At 30.2% G+C, this 15,854-nt stretch overlaps 1 protein-coding gene across 1 annotated transcript in view; it reads left to right on the plus strand.

The window, feature by feature from the left end:
* Window positions 1-2,858: 2,858 nt before the first annotated feature.
* Window positions 2,859-15,854, plus strand: part of LOC117182674 — a 107,994-nt gene continuing 94,998 nt past the window's right edge. The window contains exon 1 of the mRNA XM_033375778.1: window positions 2,859-3,642. The gene's annotated coding sequence lies outside the window, so the exon portion shown is untranslated. The remainder of the gene's footprint in view (window positions 3,643-15,854) is intronic.

The raw sequence follows: 15,854 nt of genomic DNA on the forward strand, positions 1-15,854 counted from the left end.
ATTTTCTGAAAATGTTATTCAAAAATTCCAAAAACTGACGTACAGAGCACGAGTTGAAGTGAAAAACGGATTAAAATCGACTTTTTCAAAAAAGTAAGTTTTCTTACTTTTCTAAGTTCTAAGTTTTCGATTTTTTCCAGTTTTTGGATATATCGGGTCTTGACGTCTCCAGAAAATTTTGCAAAATATTCACTCTGCATTTCGATAAAACAAAAACAATTTTAAAAAACGACGGCAATACATGCAAACTATAGGGGCATAGGGAGGTGGCTATTCCTCAGAGGCAGAGGGCCGCTCGGAGCGCGTGACGTCACAATGGAGAATGCTCTATGAGAGCATGAATGTGTGCGCATGCGTGGAATCGCATTACAGCGTTTTTAAAATGCAACCGTTTAACCATTAAAGTGAATACTTTAAGCGTTATTCTCAGAATCGTTCCACGGTCAAAGTGATTGTCTTCTAAAGATGAAAAGCAGTGACTCTAAAATTTAGTGGAAATTATTTCGGCGTTAAACTAGATAATTTAAGAGTGAAACGAATGTGTGTTTAAAGTATTCTACTTTAACGATTAAAAGGGCACTGGTTTCGTATTCGGTAGATTGCTCTGATTGGTTGCACGGCAGAGGGCGGGATCCGCCGGACAGCAGCATCGCATACGGCATTTTACATGCAATTGCTTATTTTCTTGAGACGTGCAGGAGGCACAAGCTCAAAATTTAACTTTTTTCACGCACTTGAATATGTAATTGTTTATTGAAAGTGGGTTATTTGGTGTTCTCTATTTTACCTTTCCTTATGCATTTACTTTATCATTGTTTGATTACTAAGGACATTTTCATATAGTTCTATTTGTGGGAATTATTGCCAGTTATTAATTTAGAAGTGTATACATTATTGATTAGTATCACGAATTGTATTCATTGTAGAAAATATTTTTAGAAATACAGTAAGCCACGTTAATGATGAACATTAAATTGAAAATTATAATTGTCGTTACAATTGTTTATAAAAATCAGTCGAAAATATGAACAATGTATAAAAACTCTCAGTTCGTTCTTGTTTTAACCATTTTTTAACACTTATTCGACACTAAAGATTATAAATGGAACGAATTCAACTGAATTGCGGGTGGATGAATATGTTATAGAAACATCATTTTATTTGAAGAAACATAATCAACGAACTGAGAGTTTTTTATACGTTGTTTATAATTTCGACTTATTTTTATAAACAATTGTTAAAATAATAAACATGTCCTGGCGGATAATACAATATCATAACAGAGAGACCTTGCTTTAAAATTGCAGTCGATTTCATAGAAAACAATATTGTGTTTCCATTAAAAACGGCCCCAGATTAATTTGCTTATTAAATTTTTTTAAAATTACGAATTATTGTAACAGCAAAGTATTACATCAAAGGCCCATTGTTTATTACTAATTTTTTATTATTAATAAAAAATCACTATAGAGACTTATTAGAAAGACAGTAGCAATTTATTTATCTGAAAAAACGAAATCTATATGTTAAAAAATGGCCAAACAATGATTTCTTTATCTAATTTGTTCAAGTATATGGAATTTTTTTCAAATTTTCATTTCGAAACACACATCTTAAGTAGCTATATATCACTCTCACAAAATATCTAACTTTTGTTGATTTATTTGTTCATAAAAATTCGAAACAATTTTTCAAATATCTGATACTGTTGGTAACATTCAAGACAAATTTCACCACCAATTCTGTTCACCTTTGCATGAATTGGATAAATTCCCACAAAATGGCATGTTCGAAATTTAAAAAAAAATGAATTTTCATTGTTAAATAAAAAAATTAAGCAGCTTTTTTACAAATATGCCTCCTCTACTTTGCTAGAAATTGCATAAACTTTAATTTAAAAAAAAATCCAAGTGAATGACTATTGCTTATTTAAAACAGTTGAAGTAAAAATTAAAAATGTTGATTCTTAAAACTCACCTTCTTTGTTTAATGTCTTTTATATTTAATCGAAAGGATTTACCTCCATGTTTACAAACAAATTCAATCTCATAATAAATAAGATTTGGATTGATATATTTATTCACTCTTGAATTTCCGATCGTGCGGCTGTCTCTTTTCAAAAACTTCGAAAAAGTTTCTTTTTCGTGATTGTGAAGCGCAAGTTCCACATCTTTATAAGATGTCAAACGGTCACCGGTCTTGAAGGGAATTTCTATGCGTACATGAAAATAGCATAAATGACATACACGTCACAAGAAAATAAGAATTGTACTAAGTCGAATGCCGTACTCGATGCTGCTGTCCGGCAGACACCGCCCACTGCAGTGCAACCAATCAGAGCAATCTACCGGATACGAGCCTAGCGCCCGGCACCGGACGTCCACACACTGCCTTGATAAAAGCACTTGTCTGAAACGAACGTGAAAAGTTTTTTTGTTAAAGAAATTTATTTTCTATTATCAAACAACTTTTTAATAAGGGGAAAGGCGTGACGGCGTGCGAATCGCCGTAACTAGAAATTTATAAATTTATATTTGGTGGTAAGAAGGGAATTTTCTTTACCAAGGACAAAATTCAAATTTAACAGCTATGCATGGGATACACTTATAAATATCTTTTTTTAAAACCCCACGCGCCCCGAAATATTTTTCTGGGTTCGCCCCTGTGCGGCGACCTGCGAAACGTCACGTAGGTTACCTACGTGATGTGTGATGCAATTGGTCCATAATGACGACATGTAATCGCCGATTGGTTTCCCACCCTTCCGAAACCAAACTGTAAGGTTATAAATATAGGTGCGAGCGAGCCGAAACGCTAGATTGTATCTCGCTATCTTTTACTTTCGAACGTTAACTCTTCAGCAGTTGTCAAGTCCATTTTGGATTTTAAATAATTCGATTGCAAAACGAATTGATTGTTTTAATATAACGTTGAAATAAATTAAATTAAAATCAATCTTTAATAATAAATAATTCTGGCGTGATGCATGCGCGTAAATCACGAAATGTAAATTATTATTAAGTCATTGGTTTTATGAAGTTTAAACAAATCAGGATTATTGTTGTGAAAATAAACAATATTAATTATTGGATTTTATTGTGCTACGAAATGGTGTTTTGTAATAAAAGTCTAGTATTTTTCCCAAACTTTGATGTTGAAATAATTAATTTGATTTACCTATAAATTATTAACATAATTTTTCGTGGTAGACGGTTTTTAAATCGACGCAAAGCAGCACCGGACCACGTTTTAACCTCCTCCAATCATCGTTGGGTAGAAGGGAATTTCATGACTCTGTCGCGACAAGCGGACGTAACAGGACGTAACAAGTACCATGTACTAACCTTCCTAACGGCTGAAATTTACACAATATTAACCGTAATATTCAATTAGTTTCTTGTAATACTCCACATCGTTCATTCGTTACCGGAGCTAAAAATTAAAGATACGTACCTGAGACCTGAGCCGTGTGGAAGACACTGAATGCAGTCTGTAATAGAAAAAAAAACTTATTTGAACAGGTTCAGCGAGTAGAGCCAAGGACGGTATCAGAGAATAAACTACCAAGCAATCGTATATAGGGAAAAAAAAGGTACGTCAATTCCAGTGAACTTCGAGGATTAGTATAATTCGTATACAGAGGTAAGCCTGTGCTCTTATTCGGTCGATTCTCCAAATCTTAGTTAGTTAAAATCAACTTATTATTTAAATATATTTTCCTCCAAGGAAAAATATGAGACACGAATGTATTTTTTGTCTTTTGTAAAAAAAAAAAAATTTATCACGAACTTGGAGCAACGTGAATTTTTTAGTAAATTATGAAAATATTAATAAAAATATTCTTTAAACTGTGGTATTTTTGGAAAAAAAATGTCTTAATTTAATTTATTTATAGCAGCCTGTTCTCCAAAAGGCTACTCTTGGTTTTTTATATTCACAGTAATATGAGGAAGACATCCTGTGAGTTTTGTGCTTACTAAGTTATTCCTTTATATGGAAAAACATTGATTTATAATATAAAAAAACATTTTTCAAAATATCAATTCCTTCTTAAGATTTGTAGTTTTACGCCTTAAAGAAGGTAAAAGCATTTTTTACAGAATATACAATTTAAAAATCTGCCTGGCTTGCGGTTACATTCTCATCGCACGCTACGCGCGCGGCTCGCAAGTATGAACGCCCCTAGGGTGCGCGTCTGTTGAATTTCGCGCTTCGCGCTCGATACTGAGTTATCTCGTGCATTTCAAATACTTGAATGAAACTCTATCAAAAATATCTCTTCTAGATAGCAGTTTTTATATGCGTCTTCGTAATCTGAATTTTCTACCTAATTAAGTATAGTTAAAGATTAAGTTGTTCAAAGCTCTTTGTGATTTGAGGTACACATTCTCATCGTGAAACTCGCACTGTACGCTCGATTTTTAACGAATATTTGTAAATGTATATTTTCTGAGCTACCTTAAAATAAATAAAAAAACTGCAATAATTTTTTTAGACATCTTTCTCTATCTTGCGTTGTTGAAAAGGATTTTGGTTTTCATATTATTTTTTATGGATGAAGCAAAATATAGTACAAGTCTTCTTTTAGATTTTTAACGTATCTCGTGTCACATATAAAAAAATGACAGGATGACAATTAGAACCTTCATTTTAGTACTCTTAAAACCCATTGTGGATGATTTTTTAGGTGCAAACAACTACCAAGAAGTTTGAGTGGCAGCTCTTGAGTAGTGCCAAAGTTGACTGACATTTTAATCAGCAACCGAATGGAAGTTTTGTCATTTTCATTAACTAAATTTTTCATCTATAGGATATTTCTCTAATACTAATATGTGTACAAAAAAAAAGAAACTACGAAAATCTCACTTTTTACGTAAATTCACAGCTCGCAACAATGGGTTTCAAGAGTACTAAAATTAAGTTTCTTCACTTGAATTTTTGGCATGACAGCCTGCCAGTCAACTTTGGCACCACCGAGAAGCAGCCAGTCAAATTTTTTGTTAGTTCTCAGCATTCAAACAATCATTCCCAGTAGGTTTCAACCAAAGATATTATAAGCCTAGATGCGGCACGTGTATAGTTCGAGGAACTAATTGTAGAGGGCGCTCCCGGCGAAAAATGCCTGATCCCCCCATGCCTCTCAACCTGAAAATCGCACCCACCAACTACTTTGCTCCTGCAATCTTCACCCGTCGAACAATTCCCTCAAATAGCCGATACGAAGTCGGTAAATACTAAATACTTAAAGATATAAAATACAAATTTTATATCGAGAACTTTGATTTATTATTTTCAATTAACGAATCAATTATTTGAATAAATTTTGCATCAAGAAAATATGTCGATGCATAAGATTTACTTTTAAACTGAATTAAAATGCAATTGTATCGTAATAAATATTTTTAGCTGACATCTTTTATGGAAAAAGTTAGTCATTTTACAATTAAAATTTACTGTCTATGATTAATATTATTTTGTTGTTTTGAAAAAAAGCGGTAGAAATTCTACTAAATGAAAATATACGTTTGAAAACATTAAAAGTTTTGATTGATAAACATATTGATTTGAAATTTAAAATAATTAATTTTTTAAATAAATATGATAGTACAGCGTTCTCGCATGTATAATTAGCGATTTATAGTTTTTAGATGTAGAGTTAAATTTTATGGGAATACCGCCTCCCTCACGATTATTTATTTAAGTAAACAATAATTCGTAAATTTCTATGTTTGTGTAATTAATTATGAATTAAATAAATTATAATGAAACGATAAAATTATATAATAAAATTATTTTTTATTTTATTTTTTTAAATAATATTTTATAGAAATTTATGTATCTTACTATGTATGTAAATTATGTCCATTTTCTCCCTTAATTGTTTTTTTGTAATAAAATAATCCGTAAATGAACTATTTATTGTCGCGGGCACATTCTCATCGTGCGCTGTGCCCATGGCTCGCAAGTTTGAGCGCGCCCGGGGCGCGCGTCTTTTAATTCCCGCGCAGATATTTATTCTTTACATTTAGAATGCTTGAATGAAACTTTATCGAAAACATCTCTTTAGATCGCAGTATTTATATGCGTGTTCATATCCTGAATTTTTTGCTTAAATAAGTATAGTTAAAGATTAAGTTTCTCAAGTTTCTGTAGGCTTTGAGGTACACAATATTATCGTGACACTCGCGCTGAGCACTCGTTTTTTGACAGACAGTTGGAAATTTATATTTTCTGAACCACCTTAAAATGAACTTAAAAAATAAAATCCCTTTTTAGACATTTTTCTCCATCCCGCGTTGTTATGCTGTTGTTGTTATGTTGTTATGCGTATCTTGCGTCTTTTAGTGCAATATTAGAATTTTGGATGATCTGCATATATTACTTACGATAAAACAAAATTAGGAGTCCTATTGAAAAGTGGATTGAAGAAATTTTTTAGGATTTGTCAAAACCTATCATTTCTCTCTGAAACTTTTTGTCGTATTTTGCGTCATTTGGTTCAAAATTTGAATGTTGTGGTGTAAAATTTCGGGAAATTCTAATACTTTCTCTATCGAATAACTTTTTCTATCAATTTGTTTTTGTACCTTTTGTTGTTTTTCCACAAATTTTTCATTTTTATTTTTAATACCATTTTTATGATCAAAACCAAAACTACGTGTCATGTCAAAAAGTAATTCATAATAAATTTGTAGCTCTTTTTCGGGTAAACATTTTTTGTTAAATCATTTTTTTCGTAACTTGTATCATTTTTTCACAAAGTTTTTTTTTATATTTTCAATGTTATTTTTCGCGAATAAAACAAAAGGTACGCCTCCTATCAAGAAGTTATAATTAACGAATTTGTAGATCTTTTTTGTGATCAAAATTTTTGTTGATTCATCTTCTTTCGTGCCCTGCATAGTTTGACCGCAAAATGGGATTTTTCATATCTTATTATTTTTTGTGCAATAAAAATGAGAATTTTCAATTTCACAAGAAAATCCAAAAACTTTGTATGATAATCTTGTAGGGCTTTTAAAAAGCAATGTTTTTCTTTACTTTTTTTCATATCGTACGTTGTTTGGCTTATAATTTTGATTTTCGATTGATATTACAAGTTTTGAAAATGCTATAACTCTGAGAATTTTTTTTATATAAAAAAGTCATCAGGATAAATTGTTTGGCCTTCTGAGTACTATTAATAGCCGTAAATAAAAAGTTTAAGTATAAAAAAATGGTCCCAAACTTTGTATTTTTATCCAAAATGGCTGTTAAGGAACTCGTCCTTTCTTTTCGGACTTCTCGGACCTTTCTCTTCTTATCCTTTCTCAATCATAAATGATGAGAATGAGAAAAATTAGTGGCCCTTTAATTTTTGTGATCAATTTCAGTTTTTAAATCATTTGAATTCTTCAAAGTAAAACGCTGTTACTTTTCTCTGTAATATTGATATTTTATCCAATGTAAATAAAATTGAAAATAAAGTTTCTTAAGCATAGTCTCAATATACTTGTTCTCTGTCTTCTTTTAATTGTTGTAATTTCGTTTTCTGAGTCTTCTCGATTTTTCGTTGTGTATTTTTATGCTAAACAAATTTTAAACTATACATTATAAGGATAAATTCATTAAATACAAAAATCAGAACTTTAAGGTGTCGTCAGTAAAGTGCATTACCAATTTCATAGGGGGGGGGGGGGGGGCATGCTAAAAAACTATGGTTCGAACAGGGGTTGGGGGTCAGTGGAAGAAAATTTTATTTGTTTTTTGTTTTTTTTTTTCAGATTACAATTGGATTTTTGGTTTTTGTTTATTCGTTATGGTCCAAATTTGGTCGTTGGATTCTTGTTTTATTTAACAGGATTTTGCATCAATTTATTATATTTCCTTATCATTAACTTTTAAAGAATTGTTCATTTTTTCTCTGTTTTTAAGAAACCCCCTTTTCTCGTTCTTTCGCTTAAATCCTTTTTGGTAGAAAGTCTACTATTATATTATTTGTGGTTCGGAATTCAACGCGTTTGGTTAAAAATTCTGGTATTCAGTTGCAAATTTTATTATTCTGTAAAAAATGCAACTATTTTGTTCAAAAGTCATCTTGTTTCATTAGGAATTCAAAGGTTTGGTTAAAAATTTCACTACTTTGTAAAGAGATTATTCTTTTGGTTTTGGGTTCACCTCTTTGGTCGAAGATTTAACTATTCTATGTTTAGAAAATTAATCTTCTGCGGATAAAGTCATTTTTAGGCTGAACTCTTTTGTTAAAAATGTTACTATCCTATGGTTGAAAGCAGGTCTAAGCTTCCCATAGAGTGATAAAAAAGTGAAACAAGCACGTTCGAGCTCGCGTTCGAGGTATCTGTTTATAGGCCAGTCAGCGAAGGATTTTAAATTGAAATAATTTATAACAATGAACTTAGTTGTCAGGAAGCTTCCTTAGAGGGTCTTGAAACACCTCCCAAAATTCAGTTAATTGGGGGGGGGGGGCTCGAGCCGCCATCTTCCAAAATGGCGGATTATATAATGTTTTTGGATTTTCCTTGGAAACGGCTGTTTTTAGAGCAAAAATAGTTATATAATAAAACGAGTGCAGTTTATTGTTTCGAGCTTGGCTGAAGGTAAGCTACCATGCAATATCAATAATTTCGTTGTATCTATATTTTTTATTTAATACTGAAAATTACTTTTATCATTTTCAACGCTTAATTTGAAGAAGTTGCTTTCATTTCTCGAACTAGGGACGTTGTCATTTACCTTTCTTATGTCTTAACAACGCAACCGAAAATTTTCGAAATTTTACATTAATTTTTTGATAATAAAAACCACATTTTTCTGAACCTGTGTCAAAACTCTTTGAAAATCCGAGTTGAGCCCGTGCTGTGGGGTGAAATAATAACGATGTATTTACTGCAGGCCCACTTTTTTCTTCAAACGGTAGAGAACATAATGCACCCATCGTCAATAATCTCTACTCCTTCCATATCCCTGGGACCCTTCGAACTGCATTTCACAGGGCATGATGCAACCACGGTCATGTGGTCACAGGCGACTATCGGCGTCCCTCTTCCGCTAAAGCAAATACGCGAGAGCAAGCGAGAGAGTAACGGGCTTGTTAGTACAGTCAAGCACAGTAATTTCTATCTTTGTAAGAGAACCTTTCTTCTCCCGCTAACATTTCACGTCTATTAAACGCGTTTTCTGTATCAGACAAAATCATATCATTACTGATTTTTGCATGAAGCATTCCAAAGGTGCTCCAATGATCTTATCAAAATTTAGTAATTATCGGATTAAAATTAAGCTTACAATCAAGCTCTGAACTGAATTTAAACCTTTTGTTTGACACGCCTCCAAAATACTTCTGGCTTCACATCTACTGTTGTTTATATAGAAAGTCATTTGTGAAATAATAATTTCGAAGATGATCTAACAAGAACAGAAAATTATTAACATTCCATGAAATAATTCAGATTAATACTTCAAGGGGGAGATAATAAAATAACCACTTTTGTATCTCCATTCTTCTCCCGCTAACATTTCACGTCTATCAAATACGTTTTTAGTATCAGAAAAAAATCATATCATTACTGATTTTTGCATAAAGCATTCCAAAGGTGCTCCACTGATCGTATCAAAATTCAGTAATGATCGGATTAAAAGTAAATTTATAATCAAGCTTTACAGTTAACAAATAAATGAAACTAATTTTTAACTAGTTCCATTTTCAACTAGAGAGAAGAACTTTTAACGAAAAATGTAATGTTTCCCAAATTTGTTTGCGTTTTAACTTTAGTATTTTCATTTAAAATCACAACTCTTTAGTTGGAATCCGTTATTATGCATATGAGAAAATTCATTTTTAAATTGAAAACGATATTTCAAGCAAAGAAAGGCATTTTCAGCTAAAATAATTAACCTTCAACAGATAAATGCTTTTTAATGAACTTAAATGAAAGTGTGTTTTTTTCCCGACGGCAATACAACAAATTGCATGAAAAAGTTTTCAAATGTGGTTGTTTTTACAAGACATAAATTTAAGATTGTAAGTCAGGATCTGGTTTCTTGCTTTTTTAAAAAAAAATACTACTTAGTCTATGAAAGAAGAAGAACTCCTTTATTATTTTGTATTTATTCAAAAACTTTTAGGATGAGAAATATGATCAAGAGAATGTTGCCCCAAATAAATGTAAATTAGATTGTAGACAATTTCTTATCACAAATGTTTATTGAAAGATAGTAATTATGTATTATGTATTATTATCAGTTATTATGTCATATGTTATCAAAGAGAACCGCAATTTTTAGCGCTTTTCCCATTAGTTACAAAATTAAGGATAATGAACAGCCTAAAATGAGATTTCGATGTAACCTCTTTAGTAAAACTGTTTTTCATGGAAAAACCTTATTATTGGTAAAGACGTTGGTTATCTAGTTCTGTATTCAGGATGGCTGTTTTAAACGAAGAAAAAAATTCACGGTCATTTCTGGGTTTTTCCGGCTTCGCAAACATTTTCCGCGGACAATAAAATTATGCAATTCGAACTCTAAAGCTTAACTTTCTTCCATTTTCAGTAATAAAAACAAACTACAAATTGCAGCACTCAAATTGTACCACTTGAATTTCGAACTTTTCAAACCGAGGTTTCAAAGTTTTTTAATTACACTTTTTTTATTGGATTGCTTTATAATATCCACTTGAAAAATGGAAGTTACTAACAATTTTCAATTAAGCAATTTTAAATAAAATGCAGATAAACTGCTAAATTGATAATTTTCAACTTTTGAAAATTAATGAGTTCAAAGATTCAGATTCAATTCTATAAATATAAATCTACGTCAGCATGTTGAACTCATTCAATTAAAGAATCAGTTAACTTTTCAGTTTTTAAAATTGCATTAACTTAAATAATTTTAAGATAGAAAAGCTGAAAAATGGACAATTGCATTTTTTAAACTGAGCACTTGTTAAATCTAGAAGTTATTTTAAATTTATGCAACTTTAAAATTATTTTTGAAATGTTTTTCGAACTTCTGAATGTCTTTTGAAATGAATAGATTTTTTCCTTCAACTTTTAGAAATTTCGCAAATTATAAAAAATTATGTTAAAATATTCTAGACTCTTTTAACAATTTTGGAAATCTTTTAAAATCTTTTTGAATATTCTTTGTAAATAATATTCCAAAATAAAAAATGTTTTTCAATTTTTCTAGGAATCTAACGAGAATGTTTTTATTCTTTTGAAGGCTTTCACAATCTTAAAAAGTTTGTCATTTTTTTTGAATATGCAAAAACCGAATTTTGTTGGTACAAACTGCGTTTAAATTATATGAAATCATTTCAAGTTTTCAATTAATTTTCAATCTTTTCAAAACTTCCAAACACCTATTAAAATTACTCAATTTTCGTCTAGAAATAATAAGGGCCCATTTGCTATTTAAACATCTAAATTGAAACGTTTCACTTAGACATTAAACCTTTGTCTTTAAATAACAATCAAAATAGTAACGTTCAAAGCTCAAAAGATACTCGAAATTTTAACGATTCAAGTTTTCCCAGGTAAAACAATTCAATTTCAAATGTTTTTTTTTTAAATATTCGGTTTTAATTAATTCGGCTTGAATAAACAGTCAAATATTGATAGATATAAAATAATTATCATTGTTTGTAATAAAAAAATTTAAAACATCATGAATTAATATTTTACACTGAGCCAATATTTTTAATTTAGTGACAGCGTTTAGTTACAAAATACATTTTTCCGAAGTAATTTTTTAATTAAAAATAGTTTACAAAGTTTCAGTCGGATGTTTGCTTTTTCTTAATGATTAAGACTCAAGTTGAAACAGTTTAATTTATATCGTTAAAAGCTGGAAATTTCGAATTTTTAACGGATTTAGAATCCTTTTGACCAATCAATTATTCAAACAATGATTTATTTATATTTACATTTTTATCCAATAATAATACTTTTGATACGATTTTGATACGATCATTGGAGCACCTTTCGAATGCTTCATGCAAAAATCAGTAATGATATGATTTTTTTCTGATACAAAAAACGCGTTTGATAGACGTGAAATGTTAGCGGGAGAAGAATGGAGATACAAAAATGGTTATTTTATTATCTTCTCCTTGAACTATTAATCTAAATTATTTAATGGAATGTCAATAATTTTTTGTACTTGTTAGATTATCTTTGAAATTATTAATTTACAAATGACTTTCTATATAAACAACAGTAGATGTGAAGCCAGAAGTATTTTGGAGGCGTGTCGAAAAAAAGGTTTAAATTCACTTCAGAGCCTGATTATAAGCTTAATTTTAATCCGAGAGAAAGGTTCTCTTACAAAGATAGAAATTACTGTGCTTGACTGTACTAACAAGCCCGTTACTCTCTCGCTTGCTCTTGCGTATTTGCTTTAGCGGAAGAGGGACGCCGATAGTCGCCTGTGACCACATGACCGTGGTTGCTTCATGCCCTGTGAAATGCAGTTCGAAGGGTCCCAGGGATATGAAAGGAGTAGAGATTATTGACGATGGGTGCATTATGTTCTCTACCGTTTGAAGAAAAAAGTGGGCCTGCAGTAAATACATCGTTATTATTTCACCCCACAGCACAGACTCAACTCGGATTTTCAAAGAGTTTTGACACAGGTTCAGAAAAATGTGGTTTTTAATATCAAAAAATTAATGTAAAATTTCGAAAATTTGCGGATGCGTTGTTATGACATAAGGAAGGTAAATGACAAAGTCCCTACTTCGAGAAATGAAAGCAACTTCTTCAAATTAAGCGTTTTAAATGATCAAAATAATTTTCAGTATTAAATAAATAATATAGATACAACGAAATTATTGATATTGCACGGTAGCTTACCTTCAGCCAAGCTCGAAACAATAAACTGCTCTCGTTTTCATTGAGGCAATCCCTCATAAATGGAAAAATAATAAACTTCCAAAAATGTTCAATCTTTTCAATTTTCCGGGCAAACTATTCACTTTATGGCAATATTTTATATAACCTTTTTTATTCAGAAGAAAATGTTGAGTGTTTTATTATATAAATATTTTTCCTCTAAAAACAGCCGTTTCCAAGGAAAATCCAAAAACATGAAATAACTGGTCTATAAACATTTGGTCCAATGAGAGGAAAACTGCAGAAAAACATCTTCCGAGTTTAGTCGAGTTTTCAAAATTCGAGTACACAACTTTGTCTTTCGTCATATATGGTACCTATGCGAAGTCGTGTATAAAAAGAAGTTATTAAAGTAAAAATGATTATCGTGGTACTTTCTTTAACTTAATTTCTAAATAGAATATTTACAATGAAAGTAGTGGGTCGCGCGCGTAAGAGCTTCTAGTTTTGTTGAAAATTCGTTTTTTTTAAATAAGAATAATGTTTTTCAACTAACAAGGTAAACATCTCATTTTTGATTTAAATTGATATTTTTATTAAAAATTAATATTTTCTGTTTTAAAATTGCTCCTCCCGGCTTTAAACTTCAAAAATTTTGTTAAAAATTAGTATATTTTGTTAAAAGCTCGTCTTATTTTGGTAGATCATTAATGCAATGCTGGAAAATTCATTTCGTTGGTTAAAAATGTAACTATTTTTTTTTCAATTTATCTTCTTTAATTGAAAATTAAACGACTTGGTTAAAAGTTGAACTTTATCATTAAAGATTCATATTTTTGGACTGCCCTTGATCTTTGGGGTTGACTCTTTTGTTGAAAATTTAATTTCTCGATTTAGTTAAAAATTAATCTTTTTTTTAACATGTAGCAATTTGCATGACATTTTGAGTTTTTTTAAAATTAATTTTTTATCTGAAAATTTGCAATTTTACATTTTTGTTAGAAATTTATACTTTATAAGTTTAAAATTTAATTTTTTTTCAAATTGCAACTTGTCTATTCTTGATTAGAAATGGATCCTTTATAAGTTGGAAATTCAACTATTTGGTTGAAAATTCATGAAATTTGTTAAAAATTCATCTTTTTTGGTAAGAAAATTAATATTCTTTATTGCAAATTCATTATATATTTCGATTTTAATTCTTAGGAATTTAAAGCGTTTCATATTGCAAATTCAAATCAATTGAAAGTGAGTTTTAAATAATAACTGATACGAGGGAGAAAAAATGTTTGATTTCATTTATTTCTTCAAGTGAATTTTTTTTAAGTTTGCAAATAACATAGAAAAACTATCCAATTAGGGGTTTTAAGTGTTTAAAATCGTGATTTATTTTTTTCATAAATAGTTTCAAAATAATTTTCACATTGTGCACATTATCAATATAATATACCTAAAAACAAGCTGATGTGTACAATGTGAAAATTATTTCCAAACTATTTATGAAAAAAATAAATCACGATTTTTAAACCCTTAAAACCCCTAATTGGATAGTTTTTCTTTGTTATTGCAAACTTAAAAAAAAATTCACTTGAAGAATTAAGTAAGGTAAAAAATTTTTCAATCCTTGGTGGGAATTTTCTTACAAGTACGAAAAAGTATAACTATTTTTACAGGAAAACACCAATGTATATAATAATTTTTTAAATATTAAGAAATTCAGGTAGCCGTTTTAATCAAAGAAACAAATTTCCGGTCGTTTCCCGGCTCGCAAAAAATGATTGAATTATTTTAATTCTTTGGAACTCTTTCCTTTTCCATTTTTTTTGTAATAGCCTTAGTTGCTGAGATGCACCCCTAAGTGCCTTATATTTCTTTAGAATTTTTTTGGATTCTTCGATTCTTTGAATTATTTTTATAAACTATTTGGATTTCTTTAAGTTGTGAATTCTGATCAGCATAAGAAATGCAAGTGGTTAACTGCCCTCAAACTTTTAAAATTAAATTTTAATGTGCAAGGCACAGTCTAGTTACTGGGTTTTGTAATTAAACAAATTATAAGGAAAAAGATTATACGTTTCAAATAATCAAGAAAAAAAAACAAAAAACAGAATTTTAATATAATTTTGATAAATAATTAAATGAGTAGTGAAAATCTTAAATTTTTCCTCGGAATTAAATGTAAATTGTCAATTAGACACTACAGAGATGTGTAAATATTACTTTAGTTATACCTTAATTATGCGAGAAAATAATAAAATATTTTAGGATTTAAAAACACATGTAGGATAAATTTATGCAGTGAAGTATTCGAAGCTTCAATTCACTATTTTTGTAAACATTATATTTTTTTAAATAATGTTTGAAATTTCGCTACAATTCTAAAATATGACAAGAATTTCTTAAAACTTATTTAGATAGTATTTCGAAAATTTCTCTTTTAAAAGAAACCAGACGAGGAATTAATTTAACTTTTTGATTTAACTAAATTCTGAATTAATAAAAATTCTATTTACTTTTTAAATTTATTTACTATCTCGGAAATGTTCCCTTTTTAAAAAGAAACCGTAAAAGAAATTAATTATTTTTAACATAATAATAAATATAATAATTTTAGGCCCTCAATAATTTTAATATTTTCGGCGTGCATGACAGCCCCGAGTCAGCTACAGATATGGCTGGCGAAGGCAAGCGCGAGAATCGAGAAACAGAAAATCACCGGCACTTCCGGCTTAGCTTTCGCCGTTGCCCCACCCCTCCCGTAGACGTAGGCAAAGGACGCGGTTGTCATACAAACTTCGAAAAGTTGAAGAGGGCAGCACCTCGAGGCATGCAAAAATGTAGTTAGATATATATTTCGTTCTCCCACTCCGACCTCCCGTGCCGCATCTATGCTTATATTATCTTTGGTTTCAACAATATTAAAATGACGTTTTTTCACTCGATTTTTTGGCATGTTTAACAGCCTGCCAGTGAACTTTGGCACCACTGACAAGGTGCAAGTCAAATTTTGTGTTAGGTTTT

Source organism: Belonocnema kinseyi, chromosome 2 (genome assembly GCF_010883055.1).
Source record: "Belonocnema kinseyi isolate 2016_QV_RU_SX_M_011 chromosome 2, B_treatae_v1, whole genome shotgun sequence".
Lineage (NCBI taxonomy): Eukaryota > Metazoa > Arthropoda > Insecta > Hymenoptera > Cynipidae > Belonocnema > Belonocnema kinseyi.